This window comes from Polypterus senegalus, chromosome 2 (assembly GCF_016835505.1).
Source record: "Polypterus senegalus isolate Bchr_013 chromosome 2, ASM1683550v1, whole genome shotgun sequence".
NCBI classification, from domain to species: Eukaryota; Metazoa; Chordata; class Cladistia; order Polypteriformes; family Polypteridae; genus Polypterus; species Polypterus senegalus.
Genome location: NC_053155.1, coordinates 235,724,448 through 235,736,713, shown reverse-complemented (window position 1 = coordinate 235,736,713; position 12,266 = coordinate 235,724,448). Strand labels below are relative to the sequence as shown.

Genomic DNA, 12,266 nt, shown 5'->3' with positions numbered 1-12,266 from the left:
AGGTTGTGCATTGGTGACTGTCTCAAAACATATCACACAAATGACGTGTACTAAATCACCATCAGTACAGTATTGGACACCAGACATACCTTCCGTACCATATATATGTAGATGTTTTGGTATGTACATGTTTCTGTAACACATTTTTTCTTGTTGAAAAAAAAACAATGTTTCTGGTTAATTTTTCCAAGTTTAAACATAACACCAAGGAAGTTAAAGTAGGATGGAATTAGAAAACTGAACACATTATTAATTATATCCAAGATTGAAACTGGAGAGATAAGATTTAGATATACAATAGCCAGAACTTGAGACAAAATTGAGTGAGAGAGTCATCAACCAGAAGATTTCACGAAGGCTAAACCAAAACGCAAGATGAAAGTCAAGAACAGAAAATTTGTAGATACAGAAATCTTTAAAACTAAAATTAACAATGCCTACGAAAAAACTCTTAAACCCGGCCCATCTTAAATTTATTCATTCCTCTCCGTCAGCGTCTTTTGTTTTTTAAATGTGTCGATAAGCACAAGCAGCAAGAAGCCTGCTATCCCAGCCTCCCACCGCCGCAGAAACGGCAACAAGCTGTCCCAGCTGAAGCCTTGTTTATCTGGGAGTGAGTTACTGACTAAAACCAGTTCTTACTGCTGTACTACCAAACAAAGTAACATAACAAAGTACACTAACCTGATTTTTTTTTCTAAGGTTATAGTCTTGAATAAAAGCGCACATGTTTTGTTATACTTGTGCCTTTCGTGAAAGTGCTTATTTGATATTTGGACTTCAAGCTTCACTCATTATACGCTTCATGTCAAAATTTTGTCGTTAGTACTAAAACATGAAAAAAGTTTGTCTATTAGGTATGTGTAGATCTTTGTAGATACGGAAATTATATGAAATGTATATGTTCAAAATAATGAAATATTATTTACACTTTACAGTTCCCGGTACCTCACTTCAAGGTTAAACAAGGATTGAGCTGGGAGAGCTTTTTGCCGTTTCTGTTGCGGTGGGAAGGATGGAATAGCAGGCTGCTTGGTGCTTGTGCTTATTGACACATTTACAAAACAAAAGACGCTGACGGAGAGGTGCGAACGAATTTAAGGTGGGCTGGGTTTACAAGTTTTTTTCATAGGCTTTGGTAATTCTAGTGTTAACAACGATGACGCCAGAGTTTTAAGTTTTGAATTATTCACAAACTCTTAACAGTAAAAAGTGTATGACACTGTCCTTCTACCATCATAGTAATTATGTCACACATTGCACACTTTCAGATGTCTTGCCTAGAAGCAATTTGGTAATGCTGTATTTAAAACAGCAAACAGTGACGTCACTGATACTTAAAAAAACAGCATTGTAAGAATATGCATTTCAAAATTGACATGTTCAAAAATGTCCTAAAAAGAAAAAAAAAACAGGCCAGACCAAACAAAATGTTAACTCCATAATTTTTAGAGGCCTAGGGACTGTTAAAAAAAAAAACAACAATGAATATAAATAAAACACATATTCCAGATCATCATGACACCTTTTTTGTTAACACCAGCCTATTATTATAATACAGTGATACCTTGAAATACGAGTTTAATTCGTTCCGTGACCGAGCTCGTAAGTCAAAATGCTTGTATCTCAAATCAGTTTTTCCCATTGAAATTAATTGAAATGAGATTAATTTGTGCCAGCCCCCAAAAAACCACTCCAATTTTTTGTTAAATGTTTTCAACATAAGAAAAATGCATTTATAATGTAAAAATATTGTTTACAAACAAAATAAAACCTAATACATAAAAGAGAATCTAAAGAAATAAACAGATGTTGGCGAAGCAAATTAGCGTATTGTAATGTTTTTTCTTTCACTTCACTTTTGCTTAACTTCATTTTCTTCTTCACTGTTTTTTTCTTTTTTGCCATGCTTTCGTCACTTTCATTCGCAGGGTGTTTCAATAGAAACCTGTCCAAGGAGCTTTGTTTAGTCCTCCCCTTTAGAATGTTTCTGAAACGAGTTATGCAAGTGTCATTAAATAGCGCCGCTACACAATCAGTTTCTTTTCAATAAAGTCATGTGTTAGGCAAGTGTCATTAAATAGAGCTGCTGCATGATCAGTTTCTTTTCAATAAAGTCAAGTGTTAGGCAAGTGTCATTAAATAGCACCGCTGTACGATCAGTTGTATCTTTTTCAGGGTGTTTCTTTTCTTTACAGTTCGAAACTTTTTCCCACATTGCAAAAACTTTCTTATCTCACTTTAAGAGATAACCTCCTCCGCGATACCGATATCCTGCAGAACCTCCATATGTTGCTGCATCTGTATTTCCATCAACTCCTCTGTCGTCAGTTCCTCGGAATGTGCAGGGACAAGCTCTTTGATGGCTTGTATTTCGAATTTTGCATCGTAACTCAAGACAAAAAAATCGACCTAGTGACGGCTCGTATCTCAAAAAACTTGTATGTTGGGGCACTCATATCTCAAGGTACCACTGTATTATAATATATGCTAATATTATATATGCTAATATTATAAATACTGTTGTCGTGAAACTGGGGAATTCTGAAGCACAGGTACCAAAACACTTTACAAAGTTGTCCACTACAGAAGGGAAAGCACCATCAAAAACCCCAATAGAAACATAACGGGCCTTGCAAAATTTTAATAAAATAAAATGTGTAGTTTCCAAAAGGCTCTGCAACACACAAAGCTCTGAAGAGCACACGGAATTGCATGAAAGTCAAAGCAATCCACAATGAACAAAGTCCCAAAACATCATCCAAAAATCATGGTCATAAAACAGAGCAGAGGTGCAAGAAATGAATAAATACAGCTTCCCCATACAGAAACCAAAATAACATAGTTGAAAATACAGAGCACAAGGTTGAAAAAACCCAAAGAATGCCAAAATTATTGCAAAAGTAAGGTATATAAAACACAAGAAACACTCCACTCCCTAGCACATTTGTAATGAAGCACCAGAAATTATGGAAGGGCCTCCCTTAAATAGTGTGGAGGGCCATTCCTGGTGGTAATTGGCAGGTGGCTGTGCCCCTTGGGGACCACCCACAAAACACAAGCGCTATAAAAAGGACACGCCCTTTTCCTAAAAGATATATAGAAAACTGTACATTATTAACAAAAGAAACATATATACTGTACAATAAAATGATACAAAATTAAACATAAACCAAAAACACAACTGTGAACAACTTCCAGGGGGAAATTGCTGGCTGAAACATGACGACTGTGATCAGAAAGGTTCTGCATGCTAAAAAGTGGATTTGTTAGGTGGCAATTCTTGGTTATTGATATGACCTGTTACTGAGGTACTAAGAGCACAAAGAAATTAAAGTCCCATTGCTTTGCATGCTGTAAACCCACATTCTAAAATTTAAACGCCTAGTGCACCAATGTGTTGTGCTTCTTTTATGCCAGCTTTGTTTCACTTCAAAGTGACAGACTCCCTAGCAAGGCTTAATCACTCCATTTCCCTAATCGTCATGAGGTGCCTCATTCAGAAGTTATCCACTGAAGACCACTGTTGCCAAAGCCAGTCCAGACATTCAACAATACAGTATAACTGCACTTAACATCCAAGATATACTACCTAAACAAATCGTGTTGTGTTGTTAATTAAACAGATGGGGAATACAAGACAGCAATAATGAATACAAAGGTGTCTGGGTTCATGGTTTAGTCTTGTGCTAATTCTATCTGCATAACAGTTGTTTAGAATTTAATATTTGTTTTTTGTATTTTCAAAAATAAATAAAATAATAAATTCATAATGTTTTTATAGCTCGTGTTTTGCAGGGCTGAATATAAGCTATGCAATGTCTCCACCTGGCAGGGTTGTGATGGCAGGGTCAGATTTCCATCTGAATTCCCACCCTGCAGTTTTCTTGTTTAGTGGTTGGAACAGAAGCAATTTATGCACATGTAAATGAGCTCTAACTATTCCTTTATGCCCAGATAATATGGTGCCATTGTCAGCTGTGGCCACTTAACAATATCTTGGCTCCAGCATGAGGCGTTTCAGTCTCCTAATTGCATGCAATAATGTCACAAAGACTTTGCAACTTCCAATTAATTCTACTCTCCTGCCGTGTATGAATTTCTCTCCAGCTTCACTGAAAGTGGCTCTAGATTTTTAATAATGCATTTCACTTTTCTTGACTATCCTCACTTGCATCTGTCCAATTTCCATATTGTTTAAATGGTATATTTCAAGTTCACTAAATAAGGAGAGAAACACAATGGCTTAATTATGTAATCAAAAGGCATCACACAGCTTCTGAGAACAAGGCTGCACTGAAAACCAGCAGATATCTGAGGACTTACGCTGGAGACATCACACTTGACATGGAAAAACACAACTTGTACAAATTGGATGCTGTGAAATTCAGAGCACTCTATCGCTGCTTTTTCTTTTTACTCTGGCTCGGCACTGGCCCTCTTGTAACAATCCGAGCTCTGCTGCTTCCATGGGATTCTTTTCGTGCAAAAACCTTCACTTGACTGCTTGCTTTTTCAATTTGTTTCTTCTTATGGCCCACAGGAGCAGCAGCAGGCTTCTTTATCAAGACACAAAGGCATATGTGAGTGTCAGGACTCAGCTGGCACACAAAATAAAAGTAATATGCTGGAAGCACTTGACGTGTCGCTGAGGACTCCCAGTTAGCAGGAAGTCGGCGTCTGGTGTTAGTCACAAAAAATAAATAAATAGATGCTAAAATTGGAGCACTTGCTCACCTGACTTTACAAAGTCAGATGTCTCTGTCCGATATGTTTTAGCATTTCTGAATGATAAAAAAAAAACTAAAAGGAATCAACAAAGATAAATACACATATAAGCAAACAGATTGTTTTGCTCAAGACAAATCCAAAGTAAGAAACTCAACACTAAAAGTCAAATAATTTATTTGTATATAAAGTATTAATGAAAATGGCATAAGGCTATATGAATATTATTAGAAAAATGACTACTATAATGTTACCCACAAGAATATTCCTGCTCATGGCCCACATCACATGTATAAAAAACTATAGCATGGGCATCCTGGAAATATGGAAGACAATTGGCAAAGTAAGAAAAACAAATGTATAATGTCAGATGCATCTAACTAGCCTTGAAACTTTTCTGCAGAATTATACTTTTATGGCATCCTCTCACACAAGTCGGTCTGTTTGGTGTAAGCTGTTTCTCATGGCATCTCTGAAGTTGAGACTGTGGTGAATTAGTAGATTGCTGTATAAAACACAATCAATATGCTTGTGTGTATATATATATATATTGTCACATGTATGTCACCATCCAAGCTCTTTCCAGGTTTGTGATATCGTCCCTGGCAGAGAGGGGGCAATACTGCTAACAATCTTCTTGTTTTCTTCCTCCACAGTCTCAAGAACCTGCCCAGTGAGGGCAACTGACCCTGCCCCTCCACCCCTACTTATCATGGAGACAGTTTGACCAAGGGAGCAAAGCTGAATGAATCAGAAACCACCCAATTATGTGGTGATTGCATTATTTATTGTTTTCTTATGCCATCAAGTGCTGTATTTTTGTTGAACATTGCTAGTAAATGAGGAAGGCCGTGTTTACACCCCAAAATATTCCATATTTGTCAAACCTAATAAAAGGCAAAGTTTATTGACTCATTCATTCATTAACAAAAAACATTTTTCTCTTTAGTTTAAAAGTTGAAACGTGAAAATTGTACACCTAGAGTAGTAGGCATCTTCTGAAGAATATTGATATATCGATATTTATGGGTAAATACGATAGAAAAATACACGAAAATTTCAAAAATGCTTTGACTCATTTCATTAAGATATGGTGATGATATAGAAAGAAAAAAAACTAACCACCCAGTATTATTTTTATTTGTTCTAAGTAGGCCAAATGCTGGGCTGATTTTGCTGTCCTTAAAACACTTTTTTTGCCTTAGGCTTTGTTTCCTTTAGTTTGGTTGCCTATGTTGCCATTGATTTGCCAGTTTTTTGGCTTGAGCCTAACACTACTGTTTCTGGTTCATGTTTACATCTCTTGGTCTTTTGTCTTCACACAATAATCCTTGGAGATACAGGCTCATAATAGTTTAGTTCTTCCTATGTAAGGAGCTCACATAGTTTGAAGACATCATGAGTGGCAAAGATTCCTTTTAGAGGGGAAAAGCCATTGAGGGAAGTAAGCAGAAGTGTGAGTCGGTACACTGCAGCAGCAGACATGACAATCTGTTTCAAGGACGAAACCCGGTGGAAGAACAAGACCTGACCTTTATGTAAATAAAAGAAGGAGATGTTTTCAGCTCATTTGAGATGTGGCTCATCATAAACTTTATTTCAAGTGCAAAATTAAGAATTCCGAAAGAATGAAAATCAAGTAGAAAAAGACAAATATCTCAAAATAAATTAAACCTATATGGCAAACAAATAGAAACGAAAGCTGAACAAGTGTAATATCACTACCAGGCCATTACTGAGCGAGTGCTGTGCTGGTTCTGTCTGGTCATATAATGAAATCTAATTGATGGTGTTTTCCAGATTTGAGATTGAATGTAGCACATTCTGTAATTAGCCTTTTAAGTCAGAGTTCAGCATGTGACACCACTCTCTTGTGTATTTATCATGTTTCATAAATCTCATTTTCTTAAATATGAGGTATTAATATGTGTACATTGACATGATTTGATATAAGATGGCTTTTCTGATTATCTGGTAGGGGGACAGAGTCAACACATTTATTCCTAGTTTTATTTTCTCTTGCTTGCCTTTTAACTGATTATACAACTAATGTGTTGCAGAATGAATAAATGAGTGCCTCCCACATCATTAACTTGCCAGCTCATTCCGCTCTCATCTCCTTCCAAATTGAGGGGGTTCCTAGAAGATGATTCCTGAACATTATAATCAGTGTCAAAAAGTAGTTGGCAAAACTGTGGAAAGTTAAGGGAAAAAAAGGCAACAAACTCTGAGGAACGACTCTTATTTCCTAATATAGAAAGTTCCTGCCAACATATTCTGGGAGGCAAATGCCAGATAACCGAGTCAGTTTATAGATATTCATTTGTTTATCTTAAAATGTGGTTTAGTTTGTTTCAAATTACTGTAGAAAATGTTACTTATGGGAACTAGAATATTTGAATTTAAAGTTATAAATAAGCATTGATCTGTAGCTATTACTGAGTGCGTACTTCTGATTTGTGAATGTCTGGAGTTTCTTCTTTCACAGTAGATGTCTCGATTGCGGCCTTCAATACGTTCATCCCATTGACTAGACACCACACTTTCCACTCTTGCCAGCTAGTGTTGGTTTGGGCAGGAATCACTCAAGTCCTGACAACCTGTCTAACTAGCCCCTTCACTGCAAATCTGCATTGGGCTCTGCTTCTCAATGGCACTTGCTGTGCTGAATGTATTCAGGCAGTCAGAGCCATAAACTGACTTTTTAAAGCCCACAATGTGTCCTAACAGCAAACAATGAAGTTGAAAGAAGGAAGTACTGCCTTCCATTCTACCCCCTTGATCACTGAACATGACGTTCTCAAATCCTCTTCATCTGGTTTGGGGTCATGGGATCAGAGCCAAACCCAGCACTACTTGATGCAAGGCAGGAAACAAAGGTGCTACTCATGCACACACACCAACTCCCATTAAGGATTCGGCAGGTAAGCATGTCTTTAAGGATGTGGAAGGAAAACCAGTTTACCAAATAAAATCCATTTAGAAATGCGGAGAACTGTTAAACCCTATAAGGACAATTAATCAGAAACATACTTGTCCTTTTAGGGCACTAAAGGTTTTACCTGCTTAATAAAATTAAATTTTCTGGTAATGTCAAACAAAATGAGTGGCCACATTAGAACCCTGATATTGGAGGGACTATAAAGGGTTTGATTAGCTAATCTGGCCTTGGCCTTTACAGTGTTAACATTAGCCTGTTTTAAATTTAGTTCTTTCAGAGCCATTCTTAGTAAGTTAAGTTAATGTTGCATTAAATTCATACAAGATTTTCAACAGTTATGTTAAAATGTTTGGCTTTGTACAGCTTTCTAAAATGCATATAAATAATGCAATGGATGAAAAGGATGGATTGGAGGAACCCTTGTATGGCTTGAAGGGCCATATAATAAATGGAGGCTAAGTGGATGGATATCCTGACCAGTACTTGTGATGCTCCCTTTCTTAGGCAGGACAGCAAAACAGGAGGACAGGAAGAGAATGTCTCCTCCAGGGTGCTAGGTGTCAGCATCCATTTATTGGATTGCTCATGTGCACACCAATTTGTCAGCTTTGGAGCTGCCAGAGGGAGCTTTAAAGAGAAGGTGTCAATAGTTTGAGGCCTGCCTGACCTTGGAAGTGCTTCCGCCTTACAGGCCCAGTGCTCTGCAAGCACTACTAGGTCCAGTATATAAGGAGCCACCTAACCTCCTGAGTCCGAGTTGGGTGTGGAGGAGGAACAAACCTCACCAGGGAGGAATGGAGGAGAAAGGAAAGAAAAGATCTGAGAACTTAACTGTTTATTGTGAAGGAAGACTTGTTTGTTAAAATGAAGGATTTTTTTGAACCCGGGGCAGTGCAGTTGTGTCTTGGGTTTTGGAGCTCTGCTACACCCCCTGTGGCCTCAATACATTTGCATTTAATTGCTTAGCAGATGCTTTTATCCAATTCAACTTACAAAAGAGGTTGACATGATATAGTAAACATCAGTCTGGGGCACAGTTTACAAACAGCTATGGATTGGAAGATTCTTAACTTATTTCTTGTCTCTTACAAGTTCATATGTCAATGGAATGTTTTAACTTATAATTCTGAACAGAGTTGTAATTAGTCTTTGTACTGCCATGCAGTTGGTGACACGTGCAAATAAAAAGTTTCAAAACAAAGTATACCCTGTAATTGTAATGAAAAACTAAGATTGTAATGTTCTGGAGAAGAAACCTATTTTTTATACGTGATGAAGATTTTCATACATTATTTTTTTGCGACCTCCCCCACCATAATGTAACATCTATGGGGGAAGAGTGAAAGGTTTAGATTCGTCAAAAATTTAGATTTCTGGTTTTCAACAGATCTCGATATTTTATGGTCCCCCGATAATGAAAACATTAATATCTCAATGATGGATGTGTGTCTGTGTGTCAAAGTTTCTTGAAGATGGTCTAGAGCTAAAATGGCTGGCCAGAAAAATACCAAAGTCAAAACTTGAGCCTATTATTAAATGATGATGTGCTGATTAGGTTTTGAGTCAAATCGTGCAAGAAAATGAGGCACTGTAGAGGAACCTTCAAATGAATGTTTGATAATATCTTGAGAATAATGGCAAATACCGTAATTCTGCCATTAATTATGAATTCTTCTTGTCAATTGCTATCATAATTACTTATTTTACTTAAAAAAAAATTTTTTTTTTTTTATTTAAAAAAGTACTGAATTGCCGTAGAATAGTTTGGATAACTTGGTTCCTAAGGTGCAAATCGTACTGACGCTCATATTCAAATATTTTGTGATTTGTTTTTCTTAGAATTTCCACTCTTTTCAGTGGACTTTTCTACTGTAACTCAGTGCTGATCCCTACTTTGCCATCTCAGCAGCTTGCTCAACTTTGAGAACTTGGAAAAGATGCAGCTGCAAGTTGCTTTTGCCCTTGCTGAGGCAGTCTGTTTTGTTACAGTTAGGTCATTGTATTTAGTTTTTGTGCTGTATGGGCTTCTGTGGCCTAAAGTCACTTAAAACACTTGTACTTAAAACAATTGTGGGAAAGATGGAGATTGACAGAAAGCAAGAACAGGATAGGCAAATATAATAAAACAGTCGTGCTGAATTACAGTTCCATTTGTGCCCGGTCATTTAGCTGTAATTCATATTGGCCATAGATCGGTCACAAAGTGCACAGGTCATTGCGGCTATGTGGGTCACCAGTACACATACTTTAAGTGCTGGAATGGAGCAGCTCAAACCATTCTTCGTGCTTCAGCAGCCACATACTGGATCCATGCAAGGCAGTGTTTCAGGCAGGGTTGTCATCATTGGTCCGGAAATGGGTTGCCATGGGTCACCTAAGCCAATGTTTCTCAACCACTGTCCTCAGTTGGTGTCATTGGGTGATGAGTGGGACACGGTGGGTTGTCTAAGCAATCAACAGCGAGGCACAATATGTTGTTTCTAAGTAATCTTGTTTCACCAAGGGAGACCCCAGTTTGCACTCATTTTACAATGGGGTTGGTGTGTGCAGTTGTTGATGGTGGGTTATCAATGAATTTAAAAAGGAAAAACTCGGGTGTGGGACCATAAAGGCTGAAAAACACTGGTGTAAGGAAGGAGGTGCAGGCTGAATATGTAAGAATTAGCCAATTGGAGCAGCACTGACCAAAAAAAAAATGTTAAAGGGCTGTCCAAGAATTGGAAAATATATGAGACCTTGCAAAGTAACAATAACAAAAAATGTTTTACTGTGGCTGGTTTTGGTTTTATAGAACATTACTGCCCTTTATTCCACCTAGGGGTAAGCCTCAAATCTCAGAGAAAGCAATGCCCTGCACGATTCAGGATTTAAAAAAACATTTATTTATCCTAGACATTTTTTAACAATGAAAGATCAGTAAGCAATATACAGGGTGGGCCATTTATATGAATACACCTTAATAAAATGGGAATGGTTGGTGATATTAACTTCCTGTTTGTGGGACATTAGTATATGTGAGGGGGAAAACTTTTCAAGATGGGTGGTGACCATGGTGGCCATTTTGAAGTCGGCAATTTTGGATCCAACTTTTGTTTTTTCAGTAGGAAGAGGATCATGTGACTCATCAAACCTATTGGGAATTTCACAAGAAAAACAATGGTGTGCTTGGTTTTAACGTAACTTTATTCTTTCATGAGTTATTTACAAGTTTCTGACCATTAATAAAATGTGTTCAATGTGCTGCCCATTGTGTTGGATTGTCAATGCAACCCTCGTCTCCCACTCTTTACACACTGATAGCAACACCGCAGGAGAAATGCGCATCTCGTATCTTCACAGCATAGACAATTGCCTTCAGATGACCCCAAAGATAAAAGTCTTAAGGGGGTCAGATCGGGAGACCTTGGGGGCCATTCAAATGGCCCGCGATGACCAATCCACTTTCCAGGAAACTGTTCATCTAGGAATGCTCGGACCTGACACCCATAATGTGGTGGTGCACCATCTTGCTGGAAAAACTCAGGGAACGTGCCAGCTTCAGTGCATAAAGAGGGAAACACATCATTATGTAGCAATTTCGCATATCCAGTGGCCTTGAGGTTTCCATTGATGAAGAATGGCCCCACTATCTTTGTACCCCATATACCACACCATACCATCAATTTTTTGTTCCAACAGTCTTGGAGGGATCTATCCAATGTGGGTTAGTGTCAGACCAATAGCGGTGGTTTTGTTTGTTAACTTAACCATTCACATAAAAGTTTGCCTCATCACTGAACAAAATCTTCTGCGTAAACTGAGGGTCCTGTTCCAATTTTTGTTTTGCCCATTCTGCAAATTCAGTGCGCCGATCTGGGTCATCCTCGTTGAGATGCTGCAGTAGCTGGAGTTTGTAAGGGTGCCATTTGTGAGTAGCTAATATCCGCCGAAGGGATGTTCGACTAATGCCACTCTCCAGTGACATGCGGCGAGTGCTACGCTGTGGGCTCTTGCTGAATGAAGCTAGGACAGCCACTGATGTTTCTTCATTAGTGACAGTTTTCATGCGTCCACATTTTGGCAAATCCAACACTGAACCAGTTTTCACGAAACTTAGCAAGCAGTTTGCTAACTGTAGCATGGGAGATGGGTGATCTCGTAGGGTGTCTTGCATTGAAATCTGCTGCAATGACCCGGTTACTGTGTTCACCAGACATCAACACAATTTCTATCCGCTCCTCACGTGTTAGCTTCTGCGACATGTCAATGGCTGTAAACAAAGAGAAACTTGTAAATAACTCATGAAAGAATAAAGTTACGTTAAAACCAAGCACACCATTGTTTTTCTTGTGAAATTCCCAATAAGTTTGATGTGTCACATGACCCTCTTCCTATTGAAAAAACAAAAGTTCGATCCAAAATGGCCGACTTCCAAATGGTCACCACCCATCTTGAAAAGTTTCCCCCCCTCACATATACTAATGTGCCACAAACAGGAAGTTAATATCACCAACCATTCCCATTTTATTAAGGTGTATCCATATAAATGGCCCACCCTGTACAATCCAATTCAATTTCTTCTTCCTTCCACCCTCAGGAGTGTTACCTACTGCCTCTT

At 38.1% G+C, this 12,266-nt stretch overlaps 1 long non-coding RNA gene across 1 annotated transcript; it reads left to right on the top strand.

The window, feature by feature from the left end:
• The first annotated feature begins 1,060 nt into the window (after nucleotides 1-1,060).
• LOC120523756 lies at nucleotides 1,061-5,635 on the top strand. Its single transcript, XR_005632694.1, has 2 exons — nucleotides 1,061-1,102; nucleotides 5,385-5,635. It is a non-coding gene; the product is annotated as an uncharacterized LOC120523756 (long non-coding RNA).
• The last annotated feature ends 6,631 nt before the right edge of the window (nucleotides 5,636-12,266 follow it).